The sequence below is a fragment of the Macaca fascicularis genome, chromosome 5, assembly GCF_037993035.2.
Source record: "Macaca fascicularis isolate 582-1 chromosome 5, T2T-MFA8v1.1".
Classification (NCBI taxonomy): Eukaryota; Metazoa; Chordata; class Mammalia; order Primates; family Cercopithecidae; genus Macaca; species Macaca fascicularis.
In genome coordinates, this window is record NC_088379.1 from 139,681,359 (window position 1) to 139,700,095 (window position 18,737).

Genomic DNA, 18,737 nt, shown 5'->3' on the forward strand with positions numbered 1-18,737 from the left:
AAAACTGAGAAGTCCACATCTGTTGCTGGGAATTAATATTACCTTATCACAGAAGAAACACCTTAGGTTATTTGTTGTAGCTGCCATGAAATAAAATATCAAAGTGAAACAGAAATCTAATGTTATATTTTGAACCCTCTGAGAATACACTTCAAGTGGCTGCAGGCCTCCAAATAACTGAAGGATGTAGTTATTTAAGTGAATGAAAAATAATGATGGACAATTGATGAAAAGGTAAGTGGCATTACCATTATAAGGTCAATTACAAAAGAAATTCTTGTAAATCAAATTGTATGGCAATTATAGTTTGTAAATTTATCCATTTTTTTCATTATGTAGTGAATCAGAAGAAAATATATTATTTTACATTACATTATATTAAACATTTACATTACACTAAATATATATTTAGGTTGCATTATGAAGAAAAAATACACATACTTTACTAATGTTTAGCTACTACTAAGATTATGATGGAATTACATTCGTTAAAAAACTTTTTATCTCAAACAATAATATTCATGATTGAAATTAGGACAACATAGTTTCTTTTATCTTAGTAAGAATTAGCTAAGAGTACTCTGGAAAAAAAAAATGCTGTTTTAGTCTGTTTTGTGAAGCTGTAACATAACACTACAGACTGGGTAATTTATAATGAAGAGAAATGTATTTGGCTTATTGTTCTGGAGGCCAGGATGTCCAAAAGCATGGTGTCCACATCTTCATGAAGTACTGTCAGGGAAGGCTTGTGGTATGTCATCCCATGTCATAAGACAAAAGGCAAGAGAGGAAGAGAGTGAACAAGAGATTGAAATTGCAACCTCAAGCCCTTTTATAATCAGCAGTAATCCATTCATGAGGGTGGATTTTTCATGACCTAAATGCCTCTCATTAGGCTTACCTCCCATCCCTCTTGCGTTGGGATTGTGTTTTCAACACATAATTTTTAGGGGACATATTCAAAGCAGAACAAATGCCAAGTTACTGTATACTGTCAGACAAAATATACAAGGTATGAACTCCAGAAATATTGTCTCTACAACTAGATGACATATTGTTAACTTATAATATAATATGACCATTTTGTATAATACAAGAAATTGCTAAATTCTCCAGATATCTCTCTAGGTTTTGAAAAAACAGTTTAAAAATAAATTAAACAACAGACTAGCTTTAACATTAACTATAGTAAAAGATATTATGCTTTTTTTGCAAATACATTTCAGAATAGTATTTTGGTTTATTATGTTAATGCTGTTTTCACATGTGATCATGACTGAGAAAAAAACTCACTGGTTATGATCTGAACAGTCATAAAAGTTTAATTGCTAACATTTTGTATATGTACTTTTTTTTAATTTTAAAAGGAATGCTCACTTTAAAAATAATATTAATAAAAATACAATGAGGGTTATACTAAAATGTACATTAAAATAATTTCCGGCCGGGCGCGGTGGCTCAAGCCTGTAATCCCAGCACTTTTGGGGCTGAGACGGGCGGATCACGAGGTCAGGAGATCGAGACCATCCTGGCTAACACAGTGAAACCCCGTCTCTACTAAAAATACAAAAAAAACTAGCCGGGCGAGGTGGCGGGCGCCTGTAGTCCCAGCTACTCGGGAGGCTGAGGCAGGAGAATGGCGTAAACCCGAGAGGCAGAGCTTGCAGTGAGCTGAGATCCGGCCACTGCACTCCAGCTCCAGCGGCAGAGCAAGACTCTGTCTCAAAAAAAAAAAAAAAATAATAATAATAATAATAATTTCCATGAACTTTAATTTTTGCAATGTAATAGTATTAGGTATATTTGAGACTATCTATGTTAAAAAAGACATCCAATAATAGATTATAATTTCAAGTGAAATGTTTAAAATGTTTAATTCTCATCCAAATCTAATTTTCTTTCTACATAGCAATATCATTTATTATTATTAAATATCAGCATTTTAGCAGTGTAAAAACATAAAATTTAGGCTGGGCAATGTGGCTCACATTTGTAATCCCAGCATTTTGGGAGGCTGAGGTGGAAGGATCACTTCAGCTCAAGCATTTGAGACCAGTCTGAGCAACATAGGGAGACACTATCACTATAATTTTTTTTTTCTAAACATTAACCAAGCATGGTCATATGTGCATGTGGTCCCAGCTAGCTGGGGGGCTTAGGTGGGAGGATCTCTTGGGCATGGTAAGTCAAGACTGCAATGAACTGTGATTGCACTACTGAATTCCAGTTTGGGTGACAGAGCAAGTCCCCGTCTCAAGGCCCTGTTTTGTGGGATCTGATTTATTTAGTAATTATTTTTTAGATATAACACATACGAAATAAAGTTTTAAATTATTTGTATGTGTCTAATATATGAAGAAACGTAATGTTTATATGTCAAATATTCCAACGTGTAACACCTAAGGTTCTTGCCTAAACACACCAAAGAATTGGTGTGGCAGCTGACTGTGGCGAGTGATAGAGACACGAACAAAGAGAGAAAAAGCTGTAGGTTTTACTGAGCAGAGTGAAAGTACAAAACTTCCACAGCAAGGAAGGGGTCCTGAACGGGTAGCCACTGCTGGTTTTGGGTGATTGCCTTTTAAACTCTTTAAGTCAGGGAAATACATGAGGCGGAAAGATGTTACCAGAGCAAGAAACAAAGGCAGTAGAGTATTTTATGACATGTCTTAGATTTTGAGGCAAACCGGAATTGCAACTTAGGTTTTATCTACTTTATGACCTTGCAGCGGCATGGCAAAGGAGACAGGATCTTACAGGACTTTACAAAGTATGTTTACAAGGAACTGGAATTGGGAGTATAGATAAGGTCTGCTGGTCACAGAAAAACAGGCAGTTAACATTCCTTTTACTTTAGTTTCAGGGGAGGGGGAAGGGAGAGAGGGAGACAGGACACAAGGAAACTTAAAGCAACATTTTCCCTGTTTATAGCTTTCTTGGGGTAGAAAACACATGCACAAATCCTGATGTTAGGAATATTTTAAGCATATATCTTCAATATTATCCATCCAGGACCGAAGGAAGTCCTGATGCAGGAAATGAGTGAGTTTCACAGCTTTCTGAGCCCCTTCTCCACCCAGGAAGCCCAGCTGGCACCTACTCTCTAAAGGACTCAGTTTACATAAAACTTAATAGTCACACATAGTTGTAAATCACATATGTATATATTAATATGCATTATACATGCAAATTACCTAACTGCCTAATTCTAAAATTAAATAATTATACACAACTCATGAAACATTTTTATTATCTGTACTATTTGTGCCAAGGTTGTTTTAGATGAACTAATTCACAGGAAATCTACAAATTTGTGTCATTTATGAGTCATTTTTACTTTCTAGATGTTTACATTAAAATACTAAAACATGTATGAAATAAATAATAATATTGTAAGCGTTGTCCTAAAAAGAATATGCTGCTAGATTTCAGAAGGGACTTAAATTATATTTTTCTGGCCTCTGAACCCAAGCCAAGCCATCGCATCCCCTGTGACTTGCACATATACGCCCAGATGGCCTGAAGTAACTGAAGAATCACAAAAGAAGTGCAAATGCCCTGCCTCACCTTATCCGATGACATTCCACCACAAAAGAAGAGAAAATGGCCAGTCCTTGCCTTAAGCGATATTATCTTGTGAAATTGCTTTTCCTGGCTCATCCTGGCTCAAAACCTCCCCTACTGAGCACCTTGTGATCCCCCACTCCTGCCCACCAGAGAACAACCCACCTTTGACTGTAATTTTCCTTTACCTACCCAAATCCTATAAAACGGCCCCACCCTTATCTCCCTTTGCTGACTCTCTTTTCGGACTCAGCCCGTCTGCACCCAGGAGAAATAAACAGCTTTATTGCTCACACAAAACCTGTTTGGTGGTCTCTTCACACGGACGCGCATGACAGTGGAATCTCATTTGTTGGAAACTATATTCTAGAATTAGCTTATAAAATGATTCAAATTAGAAAAGAGTCAGTATTGCCCATAGGAATGGAAATCAACTAGGAAAGTTGACTCACTAATTATTTAGCACACTTGAATAAATTGGTATCCAAAAGGATTACTGCCCAAAAGTCTGCCCTGGGGTCGGAACAGGTGTTGTTTCATCAGAATTCTGGATTGCTGCTATTTCAAGGAGGAATTCAAAAAGACAACCCAGGGAAAGAAAATCCCATCTATGTGACATGAAAAGCATGACTCCTAAGTTAGTTTGTATGCTTTTTCCCTCTCAGTTATTTCCTAGACTTCTCTCTGTCTCAAATAGATCCCTTACCAGTTCCAAAGCAGCTGGCATAAGTCTTCTTCTGAAAATGGCAATAGCACCCTTGCAGCAAATCTCAGGCACACAGGTGTTTCAAGGGATCTGAGATACAGCTAGGCAGAAGCCAAACTTCAGGTACAATCACCCATAAAGGTTATGACTATGAGGCCAAAAATTGCCTACTAATCTTCCTTCCAAAGGTTTACTGCTCAAGGCTACACTTAAGAACCTTCCTCCTCAAAGTGAGTTACCATTAAATTCCTCTGCAACTGTTTGGGAGATTGTTTTGGTTGGAATTACAGTGGTATAATGACTGTAGTGCTCATTGCCTCTGTGCATAACACCTGCAAGTTCTTTAGTCCTTATTATCTCTCAAACAATTTAAATGACTTTGAATACTTTGCTAAGCACTCTGAGTAGGAGTTTAAAAAGTGGTCTATTGTTCCTGATGCTAATTATTGCAAATTGTCACTCAGTCTTGACAGCAGATGCTTTGTCTTACTGTTTTCCGTGGGCAAGAGGCTATAGAAACTTTCCTTTGGGGAGAAGAAAGGAAAATGAAAAAGAAACTTTAGGTCTTGAGGATCACTTCTTTATTTGCACTACGGATATAATTTGCGTGTGTGTCTGTGCGCGCACTCGCTCAAAGTGTAAACCAAAAAGTATCTAAGTCTCAATCAAGTTGTAAGTTTATTTTGACTAAAAGTTAAGGACATGCCTGTGACACAGTCTCAGGAGGTCCTGATATGTGCCTAAGGTGGTCAGGCTACACCTGATTTTTTACATTTTAGGGAGACATAAGACATGAATTAACACATGTAAGATGTACATTGGTTCAGTCTGGAAAGAAAGGTCGACTAAAACTGGGGGCATGTTGGGGATGGATTTCAGGGCATAGGTGGATTCAAAGAATTTCCAATTGGCAATTGGTTGAAAATGTTTATCTAACAATCTGCAATCAATAGAAGGAAGTGTCTGGGTTAAAATAAGGGGTTGTGCGGGAGGAGGAGGTTGCAGTGAGCCGAGATCACGCACTGCACTCCAGCCTGGGTGACAGAGCGAGATTCCATCATCAATCAATCATTCAATCAATCAGTCAATAAAGCGTTGTGGAGACTTCCTCATAAATAAATAAATAAATAAATACAGGGTTGTGGAGACCAAGGCTCTTATTATGCAGATGAAGCCTCCAGGTAGCAGGCTTCAGATAAAATAAATAAATCAGACTTAAAGAGTCTGTTCTGTCAGTCTTAAGGTCTCTGTTTTAATGTTAATGCTGGCCAGCCATGCCTGAATTCCAAAGGAGGAAGATAGGACGAGACATGTCTGACCACCCATTTCCATCATGGCCTGAACTATTGTTTACTTTAGAATGCCATTGGTGCCATTTCAGGTTTAGAATGCCATTTCAGGTTTACTTTAGAATGCCATTGGTGGAGAGGAGGGATCCATTCAGTTGGTTGGAGGGCTGAGAATGTCATTTTTGGTTTACCAAAGAAATCAATTTGTATGAAAGTAACATAAAGTTAAATCAGAGGAGTCTGTTTTCTGAGTACAGAATAATGAATCTGAGGAACTCTCCTAAGCATAATTTTACTTTTCTTGGAATCTCAGCTTTTCTAGATGTTTGTTAATAATTCTTACTGAATAAAAGATGCACACATTTTTTTCCTTGCTTTCTTATCCAGCTCTACCATCTCTGAAAGGACACAAAGATAGATGTGTACCCGCCCCCCACCCGCTACACCCTTGTTCTGCTCTCTAATCTTTGCACATACCAGAGATTTCATAAGTTCTGTGAGTACCTGGTTTTCTGCACGTACCAGAGATTTTGTTTTGCACATACCAGAGATTTTGTAAGTTCTGAGGCAAGGTCACAAGACGTGTTTAAGTAAGATAAACTCTTGCTGCCATAAACCTGCTCTCCCGCCTCAAAGTTTGAACCAAAATATCAGAAATGGCGGGAACCAATCATAGTTAGCCAAATCGCCTTGTTCAAACACTAGCCAATCATATATCTGATTTGTATAATAACTCTATGCCCACTTTTCTTAGACTATATAACACTGCTCGGAGCTCAGTGGGGGAGCTCTCCTGCCCGTCTCGTTTCACGAGCGAGGGAGAGTTCCAGGTTTGAACCTGTAATAAAGATCCTTGCTGCTTAGCTTTGACTCTGGACTCTGGTGGTCTTCTTCGGGGAATAAATGGTCTGGGCATAACAAATGGGGGCTCGTCCGGGATTTCCCCCAAGCCCACCAGACCCCCAAGTCAATGGATCTTAATCTGTAGGTAAGCCGGCTTTGTCACTGTCTCTGTCTTTGTCTCTGTCTGTCTCCCTGAAATTTCGCGAAATCCGTAATCTGTAATCTGTATTGGTCTGTTTTATAAGTGGCATGGTCTTGGCGGACGCGCTAAAAGACAGCCACTCGGGACTGGTGGGAGACGTCCCTCAGTGCCCATCTGGGGGCCTCCATCCTTGGTTGCCCCGTCTGACTCAGGTCGGAAGTCCGACACGCGCTCGCGAGGCTTATCGTTTCTCACTGTCTGTCCGTTATTGTTAAGTGTTAAGTGTAAGTCCAAAACGAAACATAAAACCTTTTCTTCCCCTTCCAGGACCGGACCTGTCGGATACTCCCCTCTGCTTCACACTCATTTTCGTCCCTCCTTCTCTTTGTAGGAGCAGTCCAAAGATGGGCAACAACCACAGCACGCCGCTCTCACTCCTTGTTACCAATTTTAAGGATGTGAAGGCTCGGGGGCGTAACTTAAGCGTAGAACTAAAGAAGGGAAAGCTAGTTACTTTCTGCCGTTCGGAGTGGCCCTCTTTCGGCGTAGGGTGGCCCTCCAAAGGAACTTTCTGTCTCTCTATTATTACTAAGGTAAAAACTAAGATTTTCCTGCCAGGGCAGTCAGGACATCCTGATCAAATTCCTTATATTCTAGTGTGGCAAAATCTTGTGGAAGACCCACCGCCCTGGATAACTCCATTCATCCTTGAGCCTTGCAAGTTCCTAGTAATGCGACCTACAAGACAAAGGACTCCCTCTGCTCCCTCGGCCCCTGTGCTGCCAGACAGCCAGGACCCCCTAACGATAGAACCCACACTTCCCCCACCATATCCGCACCTTATCCCGCAGGACCCAGTCCCCCAGGGTGGTGCTTCCGTAGAGGGAAACCGAGAAGCGGAAGCAGCCGAGAGCGAAAGTAACCTGGGGGGGCCGGCCGGCCGAACGCGAGGCCGCGTACTGCGGGACCAAGCTTCCCGACTCCCTGACTCCACCGTAGCCCTGCCTCTCAGAGAAATAGGATTGCTCGATGATACCGGGCTCTCCCGTCTCATGTATTGGCCTTTTTCCACTAGTGATTTATACAATTGGAAGTCCCAAAATGCTCGGTTCTCCGATAATCCCAAAGATCTAACCTCGTTGTTAGACAGTGTCATGTTTACTCACCAGCCAACCTGGGATGACTGTCAACAGCTCCTCCGAATCCTGTTCACAACGGAGGAGCGGGAAAGAATCCAAGTTGAGGCCAGAAAGCTGGTTCCAGGAGACGACGGCCAGCCAACTGCAAATTCTGACCTCATTAACGCGGCTTTTCCTTTGACCCGGCCCAGATGGGACTACAACACGGCAGAAGGTAGGGGACGACTGCTCATTTATCGCCAGACTCTAATGGCGGGTCTCCGGGCTGCAGCTCGCAAGCCCACCAATTTGGCTAAAGTATATTCTGTGTTACAAGGTAAGACAGAAAGCCCTGCTGTGTATTTAGAGAGATTAATGGAAGCTTTCAGACAGTATACCCCTGGACAACCCAGAGGACTGTAGACTTAGGAATGGGAAAAGTCTCCCATTCCTTCCTAGTCATCCCAGAGAGCCCCTGCCCTCTACTAGGGAGGGACTTGCTGACAAAAATGGGGGCCCAAATCCACTTTGAGCCAGAAGGGCCCAAGATAACTGATTCCCAAAACAGGCCAATATCTATCCTGACTGTCACCTTAGAAGATGAGTACAGACTCCATCAAGAGCAAAAGCCCCCCGATCAGGAAATTGACTCTTGGCTCCAGCGTTTCCCTGAAGCGTGGGCAGAAACTGGGGGCTTAGGGCTAGCTAAACATCGACCTGCCATATTTGTGGAAGTTAAGCCAGGGACGGACCCGGTTCGGGTTCGGCAATATCCTATGCCCCTGGAGGCAAGAGAAGGAATTACACCCCATATCCGCCAACTCCTAGACCAGGGAGTCCTACGGGCTTGCCACTCATCCTGGAATACTGTACCACTGTTACCTGTTCGTAAACCCAACAGTACGGACTACAGGCCAGTACAGGATTTAAGAGAAGTTAATAAAAGGGTCATGGACATACATCCCACTGTGCCCAATCCATACACCCTTCTGAGTGCTTTACATCCCGAAAAACAGTGGTATACCGTTCTTGATCTAAAAGATGCTTTCTTCAGCCTTCCTTTGGCTCCCAAAAGTCAAGGACTCTTTGCATTTCAATGGACGGATCCTGAGAGGGGCATCAACGGTCAGCTAACATGGACCAGGCTGCCACAAGGGTTCAAGAACTCGCCAACCCTGTTCGATGAAGCCCTTCATGAAGATCTGGGTGAGTACCGGCGGCAACACCCTGAAATAACTCTTTTGCAATATGTTGATGATCTCTTAATAGCAGCCAGATCCCCGGAAACTTGTGTTCAAGGGACTGAGGACCTCTTGAAGACTCTGGGGGAGCTAGGCTACCGAGCCTCAGCAACAAAGGCTCAGATCTGCAAATCGGAGGTAACTTATCTGGGGTACCTATTAAAAGGGGGGCAACGCTGGCTAACCAAAGCCCGAAAGGAAACAGTCCTACGCATCCCTAGACCCCAGTCGACATGGCAAGTGAGAGAATTCCTGGGGTCGGCAGGGTTCTGTAGGTTATGGATACCCGGATTTGCTGAGTTAGCCAAGCCCCTATACCAGGCAACAAAGGAACGGCAGCCCTTCAATTGGACGGAAGAGGCTGAGCTGGCCTTTCAACAAATCAAAACTGCCTTGTTATCAGCCCCCACGCTGGGGCTCCCTGATGTCTCCAAGCCCTTCCACTTATACGTAGATGAAAGTAAGGGTGTTGCAAAAGCCGTGTTAACACAGTACCTAGGCCCCTAGCAGAGGCCAGTTGCCTATTTGTCAAAAAAATTAGATTCAGTGGCTGCTGGCTGGCCATCCTGCCTGTGGATAATCGCGGCGACCGCCCTAATGGTCCGAGACGCTGATAAACTTATCATGGGGCAAGAGTTGCGCGTTATAACCCCGCATGCCATTGAAGGCGTCCTCCGGCAGCCGCCGGACCGATGGATGAGTAACGCCCGGCTCACCCACTATCAAGGACTGCTGTTAAACCCCCTCAGAATAACTTTTCTGCCCCCAACCTCTTTAAACCCTGCTTCACTGCTGCCAAATCCAGACTTGGACGCCCCGTTCCATGAGTGCACTGAGATACTGGCTCAGGTGCATGGGGTGCGGGAGGACCTGCAAGATCGTCCGCTCCCCGACACAGAACTCACCTGGTTCACTGATGGCAGCAGCTACGTCCACCAAGGCCAGCGGTATGCAGGAGCGGCTGTAACGTCAGAGACTGAGGTAATCTGGGCAGAACCCTTGCCTCCAGGGACATCAGCCCAAAGAGCCGAACTGATAGCCCTCACACAGGCCCTCACCCTAGGGGCAAAGAAAAAACTAACAGTATACACGGATAGCCGCTATGCTTTCGCTACTGCGCACATACATGGGGCCATCTACAGAAAAAGGGGACTATTAACAGCCGAAGGCAAAGAAATAAAAAACAAGCAAGAGATCCTAGCTCTATTAACTGCTTTGTGGAAACCAAAGAAATTGGCTATCGTACATTGCCCTGGGCATCAGAAACCAACTACGCCAATTGCTCGAGGCAACTTCTTAACCGACCAAACCGCAAGGAGCATAGCAAAAGCTCCCAGTCAGCTCCTCGCGCTCCAGCTCCCCGATCCTGGCCCGCGAAATTTGCCATGTTTTCCCGACTATACCGAACAGGATCGCGAATGGATGAACACGCTTCCCCTAAAACAGGTTAAAAATGGGTGGTGGACTGATATAAATGACCAAACCATCCTACCAGAAAAATTAGGACGGCAGGTGTTGGAACACATCCACCGGACAACCCACCTGGGTGCCCGGCGAATGATGGACTTAATCAGGCACGCCAAGTTTAGAATCAGGCGCATAGCTGAACTGGCCAGCGATGTCACAACAAATTGCAAAGCCTGCCAACTAAACAACGCTTGCCCCCAAACCCAGACCACCGCAGGAATTAGGTGTAGAGGAACTAGGCCTGGTATCTATTGGGAAATAGACTTTACTGAGATAAAGCCTGGAAAATATGGGTATCAGTACTTACTTGTCTTTGTAGATACTTTTTCAGGATGGACAGAAGCGTTCCCAACTAAGAGAGAAACTGCTCAGGTTGTAGCAAAGAAAATTTTGGAAGAACTCCTCCCCAGGTATGGCTTTCCCGTCCAAATAGGGTCAGACAATGGACCAGCCTTCGTTGCTAAGGTAAGTCAGGATTTGGCTTCCATTCTTGGGGCAAATTGGAAATTACATTGTGCTTATAGGCCCCAAAGCTCAGGACAGGTAGAAAGGATGAATCGGACTCTGAAGGAGACCTTAACTAAATTGACCATGGAGACTGGCGCTAATTGGGTAGTACTTCTCCCCTACGCTCTGTTCCGGGCCCAAAATACCCCTTACAGACTGGGCCTCACACCATATGAAATCATGTATGGCAGACCCCCACCCCTGGTCCCCAGTCTAAAAGATGACTTACTCAAACCTGAAACTGAAAATGTCTCTGAGCTCCTGTTCTCCTTACAAGCCTTACAGAAAATTCACCAGGAAATTTGGCCCAGACTACGAGAACTGTACAAGGCAGGACCTCCGCCGACGCCTCATCCGTTCCAGCCGGGAGACTGGGTCCTAGTCAAGCGCCACCGGCAAGAAACTCTTCAACCCAGGTGGAAAGGACCACTGCAAGTACTCCTGACTACTCCCACCGCTCTCAAAGTAGAAGGCATCGCTTCGTGGATCCACTACACACACGTCAAACCAGTGGACCCAACATCCGACCTTCTCGAGCCGTCTGGAGCACCGGTTACATGGACTGTAGACAAAGCTAAGAACAATCCCTTAAAGCTAACCCTGCGCCGTCACCCACATAGCCGTAACCATGTCTAGCTTGCCTATGCTTTTATGCCTTATACATCTGACTCTCCTAACTGCTGCGCCGTCTAATCCCTATGTCTGGAGGTTCTGGCTCTATGAGAACAAAACTCACCCCGGGGAAACCCCCCAAGCGGGTAAACTGCTAGCTAGTGCAGACTGCCCCCCCTCCGGGTGCAATACTCCAATTTACCTCAATTTCACTAATTTCCAAATTGCCCAACCGGGGATACCCATGATTTGTTTTGAATATGATCAGACTGAATATAATTGTAAGAATTATTGGTGGCACCAGAATGCAGGTTGCCCATACCACTATTGTAAAATGCACTCAGCCAGGGTATGGGACGAATACCCGAGAAAGTCTAACCTCCTCAGGACTCGCTACCCGACAGGGACTCCTAACATATTCACTTGGATAACAGATCCAGGGCACTCCCGGTGGACATCGCCCCAACATGGGGCAGTCTACTACGATGCCAGTAGTAGCTGGCCTAGTAGCCACCTGTACTTGTGGCGGAGTCTAGTCCAGATTCGACCCTTAATCCATACACAAATCCACAGACAGGAAACCAAGCTATCACAAGACTTGCAGCCCTTCTCCTGGCTAACCCTATTACAAGAAGGGCTAGCATTCGCCAACCTCACCGGTTTAGGCGACCTGTCCTCTTGCTTTATGTGTGCAACCTTAGGAAGACCACCATTAACTGCTGTTCCCCTTTCCTCCCCACCCACAAACTATATGCCAGATTCTAATTCATCAACAGTTGCAATACCTGATGTAGCCCTGTACCGTGACCCATACCAAGAGAAATACCCCTACTGTTATTCAGCATTTAGTAGCAGCCTCTGCAACCAGACGGCTACATACCCTAATAGCCCCATACGTGCTCCCCCTGGTGTGTTCTTCTGGTGTAGTCCAAAAGCATCTCTGACGGACAGTTGTGCATCCCTGTTACACTAGTTCCCCGACTGACCCTGCTGACCCCGGCAGAGTTCATAGGCTGGGCAGGGACTGCCCCAACTGAAACTGCGCGACATAGACGAGCAGTTTTTCTACCACTAATTGCCGGAATATCCTTAACCACCTCTGTCGTCGCAGCGGGGTTAGCAGGAGGGGCCCTACAACACTCCATGATAGAAAACGACAAGCTGTTACAACAGTTCTCTGTTGCTATGGAAGACTCCGCCTATTCCCTAGCCTCCCTTCAGCGGCAGCTCACCTCCCTAGCACAGGTCACCCTTCAAAACCGCAGAGCCTTAGACTTACTCACGGCTGAGAAAGGAGGTACCTGTATGTTCCTCAAAGAAGAATGCTGTTTCTATATAAATGAGTCAGGGTTAGTTGAGGAAAGAGTCCAACGCCTATACGAACTAAGCTTAGAAATGAAAAAGCAACAATTCACTACAGCCGCTAACAATTGGTGGAGCTCTTCAATGTTTTCCCTTCTGGCACCCCTTTTAGGCCCCCTAATGTCTTTACTACTTCTATTCACTATAGGCCCCTGTGTGGTAAATAAAATTTTACAATTTGTCAGAGAAAGGTTTGATACCATCCAACTAATGGTCCTCCGTAGCCATCACCAGCCTCTCCTGCACCCAGAAAGTGAGGCTATATTATAAGACTCTGGAAATCCAAGATTGGACATCCAGTTACTTATGAGAAGGGGGAAATGAAAGGACACAAAGATAGATGTGTACCCGCCCCCCACCCGCTACACCCTTGTTCTGCTCTCTAATCTTTGCACATACCAGAGATTTCATAAGTTCTGTGAGTACCTGGTTTTCTGCACGTACCAGAGATTTTGTTTTGCACATACCAGAGATTTTGTAAGTTCTGAGGCAAGGTCACAAGACGTGTTTAAGTAAGATAAACTCTTGCTGCCATAAACCTGCTCTCCCGCCTCAAAGTTTGAACCAAAATATCAGAAATGGCGGGAACCAATCATAGTTAGCCAAATCGCCTTGTTCAAACACTAGCCAATCATATATCTGATTTGTATAATAACTCTATGCCCACTTTTCTTAGACTATATAACACTGCTCGGAGCTCAGTGGGGGAGCTCTCCTGCCCGTCTCGTTTCACGAGCGAGGGAGAGTTCCAGGTTTGAACCTGTAATAAAGATCCTTGCTGCTTAGCTTTGACTCTGGACTCTGGTGGTCTTCTTCGGGGAATAAATGGTCTGGGCATAACATCTCCAGTCATTTTATTTTTAAGTAATTAATCATGGAGGTGAAATCTATTCATAACAGTGTTCCTGAGTCTGAACACCATTTTCAGATTTTTTTTTTTTTTTTTAAATATTTGCCTAATCGCAGTCAGGCAAAGGGACACTGAATCTGTGGCAGCAGATATTTTGTATCACAGATGAGAGTTTGATATAATAATTAATTTTAGAGGCATCCTAATTTATGGAAGTAATTGCCTTAAGTATCAGTTCACAAAATAAAACCTTGACACATCTCTTACAGAAAACACTCAATTTAGGGACAGATTCAGGTGTGTGGAAAAGCAAAACCGAAAGCAGAGCTTACCTCTTAGGTTGTTCACTACAGGGATACCTTTTGAGGTAATAGATATTAGCTAGGAATAGCAGGTAGAAATGTAGGAATATAGAAGTGAAGCATATACCACCTTAATATGCATCATGCCCAAGCTATTAAGTTTATCTTGAAAGGACACAAAGATAGATGTGTACCCGCCCCCCACCCGCTACACCCTTGTTCTGCTCTCTAATCTTTGCACATACCAGAGATTTCGTAAGTTCTGTGAGTACCTGGTTTTCTGCACGTACCAGAGATTTTGTTTTGCACATACCAGAGATTTTGTAAGTTCTGAGGCAAGGTCACAAGACGTGTTTAAGTAAGATAAACTCTTGCTGCCATAAACCTGCTCTCCCGCCTCAAAGTTTGAACCAAAATATCAGAAATGGCGGGAACCAATCATAGTTAGCCAAATCGCCTTGTTCAAACACTAGCCAATCATATATCTGATTTGTATAATAACTCTATGCCCACTTTTCTTAGACTATATAACACTGCTCGGAGCTCAGTGGGGGAGCTTTCCTGCCCGTCTCGTTTCACGAGCGAGGGAGAGTTCCAGGTTCGAACCTGTAATAAAGATCCTTGCTGCTTAGCTTTGACTCTGGACTCTGGTGGTCTTCTTCGGGGAATAAACGGTCTGGACATAACAATCTTATACTATACTTTATATTAATTTATGCATTCATTTGCTTTCAACAAAAAATGCTAGTATTGTTACAATAAATTTAGAAATCTTAAGACAGGAGAGGACCCTCATGTTCTTTCGGTAGAGAAAGGTAACAAATGGCTGATGACCCCATTCTATGAGTAGGAAGGAGAATTAGTCACTCGTGATTTTTGTGTTCTTAAGCTATAAACTTATTTTTTACCTATAAACTTCAGTTTATAGTTAACAGTTTATAGCTAACCTTGGACTTCGAAAATGCCCTTCTTTATAGACCACCCTTTTTGTCATACCAAAGTGATTTCAACTAAATCTCTCAAGAGTATTATATTAGAGATTTCAGCGTCAGACTCTTATAAGTGAAAACCCATATCTGCCCTCGTTAACAGTGGTGAATCTGTATGGTTCTGCAGCAGCCTCAATTCTTGCCTCCTCAGAAGAAAGAATTCCACTGAAGGGCATAAGGCAGAAGGAGAGACTGAGGCAGGTTTTAGAGTTGGAGTGAAAGCTTATTAAAAACCTTTAGAACAGGAATAAAAGGAAGGAAAGTACACTTGGAAGAGGGCCAAGCAGGCAACTTCAGAGAGTCAAGTGCCTGGTTTGACCTTCTGATTTTTTTTTTTTTTTTTTCTTTTCTTTTCTTTTTGAGACGGAGTCTCGCTCTCTCTCCCAGTCTAGAGTGCAGTGGCGCAATCTCGGCTCACTGCAGGCTACGCCTCGCAGGTTCACGCCATTCTCCTGCCTCAGCCTCCTGAGTAGCTGGGACTACAGGCACCTGCCACCACACCCGGCTAATTTTTTTTTGTATTTTTGGTAGAGATTGGGATTCACCGTGTTAGCCAGGGCGGTCTCGATCTCCTGACTTCAAGATCCACCCGCTTGGCCTCCCAAAGTTCTGGGATCACAGGCATGAGCCACTGTGTCCAACTGACTTGGGGTTTTACATATTGTACGCATGCTCACTGGAGGCATTCTTCCCTTAGCGGTGGAATGTCCCTGGAAGGTCACATACCAGTTAAATTACACCATTTTGCCTCTTATGGTACATGCTTGAGTTTACTTGCCCAACTCCTGAGATTTTATGGGAAGCTACTTATTGGGAAGCAACACCATTTTCTGGTGTTTCTATCTATTGAGAAACGGCCGTTCCCTGACACCAGCTGTAACTAATTGAGACAGCCAGGTGGAAGGGGGAGGTCCCTGGAGAAACTTCAACCAGCCTTCCCACTGAGGTGGAGTCTCAGGAAGTTCCCGCCCTTTGCAGCAGGGAGGAGCCTGGCCCCGCCTCTTCCTGTGTGGAACCTGGACTTGGAACCTGGAATTTGAACTGCAGGTAGGAAGAACTTTAGCAAGGCACTCTGGTCTAGCGAGAGTCCTTGTTTTCCCCTTTTCTTCATTTTCACCCAATAAAAACCTATCTTACTCACTATTTAAATTGCTTGCCTGAATTGTTGTGGCTGTGAGACAAAGAACCCCGTTTTTAGTCAACTAAGGGAGAAGTCCTGCAACACAATTATTATTTCAGAGAGGTAGTGAGTGTGACAACTGCCTAACTGTCACCTGATGGTTTCCTGACATTCCTGGTGGGAGAGCAGTGGGCGGTGTGTTGGGAGGGTGCTCTTCTTCCCTGCTCATGCCTGAGTAGCTACCCCCTGTTAACACCCTCTTCATATAGCAGGAATAGTACTGATGGTAAAAATCCTAAATCAAATGTCCAGTAAGATGATGGGAGCTGGTCTCCTTCCAAAATACACAAATTAGTCTAATAAATTGAAACTCTTTAACAGTGTAGACTTTTTTTTTAAGAATAAATTATGCACAAATTCTAATTTATCACAGTAGTTTGCCATAGTTAAGCTAATCCATAGAGTTTTGGTTTCTTTTTAGTGAGTCTTCATCTGACCTTTAGAATAGCTGAGTTAGGCTAGCATTAAAGTAATTAATCAGCATTCTTGTCTTCATGTTGGCATAGGCAATTGGGGAATGCATAACATGTGTGTTATGTAGATCCCTAGACTAAATAAAAGCAGGCTGTGATATATAAATTAAAGACTTTTATGACTCCTAAACAATATTATGACTTTTTAGTGAAACCCCGGAAGGAAAAGTATAAGCAAAGTTTGATCTCATGTTTATAACTTTCATAAATTATTCAACTGAACCTGGGTTTTTGAAGTAACTATAAATGAAAATCTTTCTTACATATTTATGTGCCAGGTAGGTTTTCATATGTACCACTGCTGCTTTAAAAAGAAAAATTACTAACTTTATTTACTTTGGAATGGAGTGAATAGAGATTAATACAAAGAAACAAAAAAAGAGCAGTCATTTCAGACCTCTAACAGGAGTCTAGAAAACTGAAGCAGAGAATAATCAACAAGCTATCATCTTAGATTTCTTGTGACACTACTCACTGTCTTAAGGGATGGCATATGTAAAAATCCCAGTCCAGAAGGGGAGCAAATCCATGTCAGCTATACTTTCTGTCTTAATTTAATAATTGTCTTAATTTAATACTTAATTTAGGAGAGCTAAATAATTAAACATGAGGCCAAAGTACATAAGAAAGCGGCAGTCTTTTATTGCAAATAGGCACACACTCTCAGGCGAGGTTCTCCGGTCCTCAGGTATGGGGCCAGGGAAGTCGCCCCTGCGCTCTCCCGTGAGGTTCTCCGGTCCATAAGTAGGAGGGGCCGAAGAAGTCAGGCCCGCTCCTGCCGGTGGCAGACTTTTATGCATTGGTACTGGAAGGAGGCGGGCAGTGGGCGGGATAAGGGCATGATAGGGGCGTCTCCATAGGCATGGCCGGGTAAGTTGAGATCTCTTTGGATTGACGTCAGCTGGCGCATGCTCCCCGGTTGATCTGCATCTTCCCAGGCACAGGCTGCATTTTCCCGTGGGCGGGAAAGTTGGTGAGGAAGAACCCGGAAGCAACATGGATTGTGCCTTCTTGTTCACCTTCTTCCATCTTGTCTTTTCTCCCTCACCCAAACACTTTCTGCCTTCAGAAGCTTATATTCAATGGAGAAATACAATTCTCTATTGAATTATTCTTTCTTTTGCCCTTACACAAATATTTGTTGTGTCCACTATTTCATGAGATGTAACCGTGAAAAATGTTCCATGGGGAGTGTAAACATCCATTAAATTAATTTCTGCTAACTAAATTGAGGAGGAAAATTGTCATACATATAGACTTTGAGCTAGACTTAACTGCTGTGAAAAATTTCTATAGACAGATATTGTGGCAAGGATATGGATATTTTTGGAGAACTCTCTGGGCACATTTATTTTTAATTAAAAACACATAATGTTGTCATTAAACACATAAGAAAATAATTTATGGTGTTTGGAGGAAGACTATGTACCAGCTTTTTGGCATGCTTTTCCCAATAAAAAGAAGTTGAAATGTACCTTGGCCCAAAATTGCCTTTATAATGACAATATAAATAATGTGTTGTGAATCATAATCAAGTACAGTCAGGCTTTATTCAATAACCCAAACAACTAATTATGTGCCATGCTAGATAAATCAGAGTAAATATAACAGAAGCTAGAAACAGCTGGGCGGACGTCTAGGGATTTTGCAGCTTTCTTTTTTTGCAGATAAAGTCAGCATACCAGGGACACAATTTTTTTCAAAAGGTTTGAGAGTCTTGGAAAATTCTATTTATGAGATACTTTAAATTCAATAGATTCCTTTACTTTTTAGAAGTAACATATTTGATAATTATACAATAATAGAAATAAGAATATAATATAGAAATTAAGAAAATAAAGAAAAATCTTAAAGATTAATAAAATCATCACTATTCTAAGAACGGTGGCTCCTATAAGCATTGTACATGTTACTGTGGGTTATTTCCATTGCATGTTATAAAGCTTTATTTTTTTATTTGCCACAAATTACACAAATGTTTATTCTCCTATGTCTTTTATTCACTTGCCCATTGTCTCTACAAGAAATCTGGTTCATGGTTTATTTAACCCTGTCTTTAAAGTATTGTTTGGCACACAATTAACTACTTACT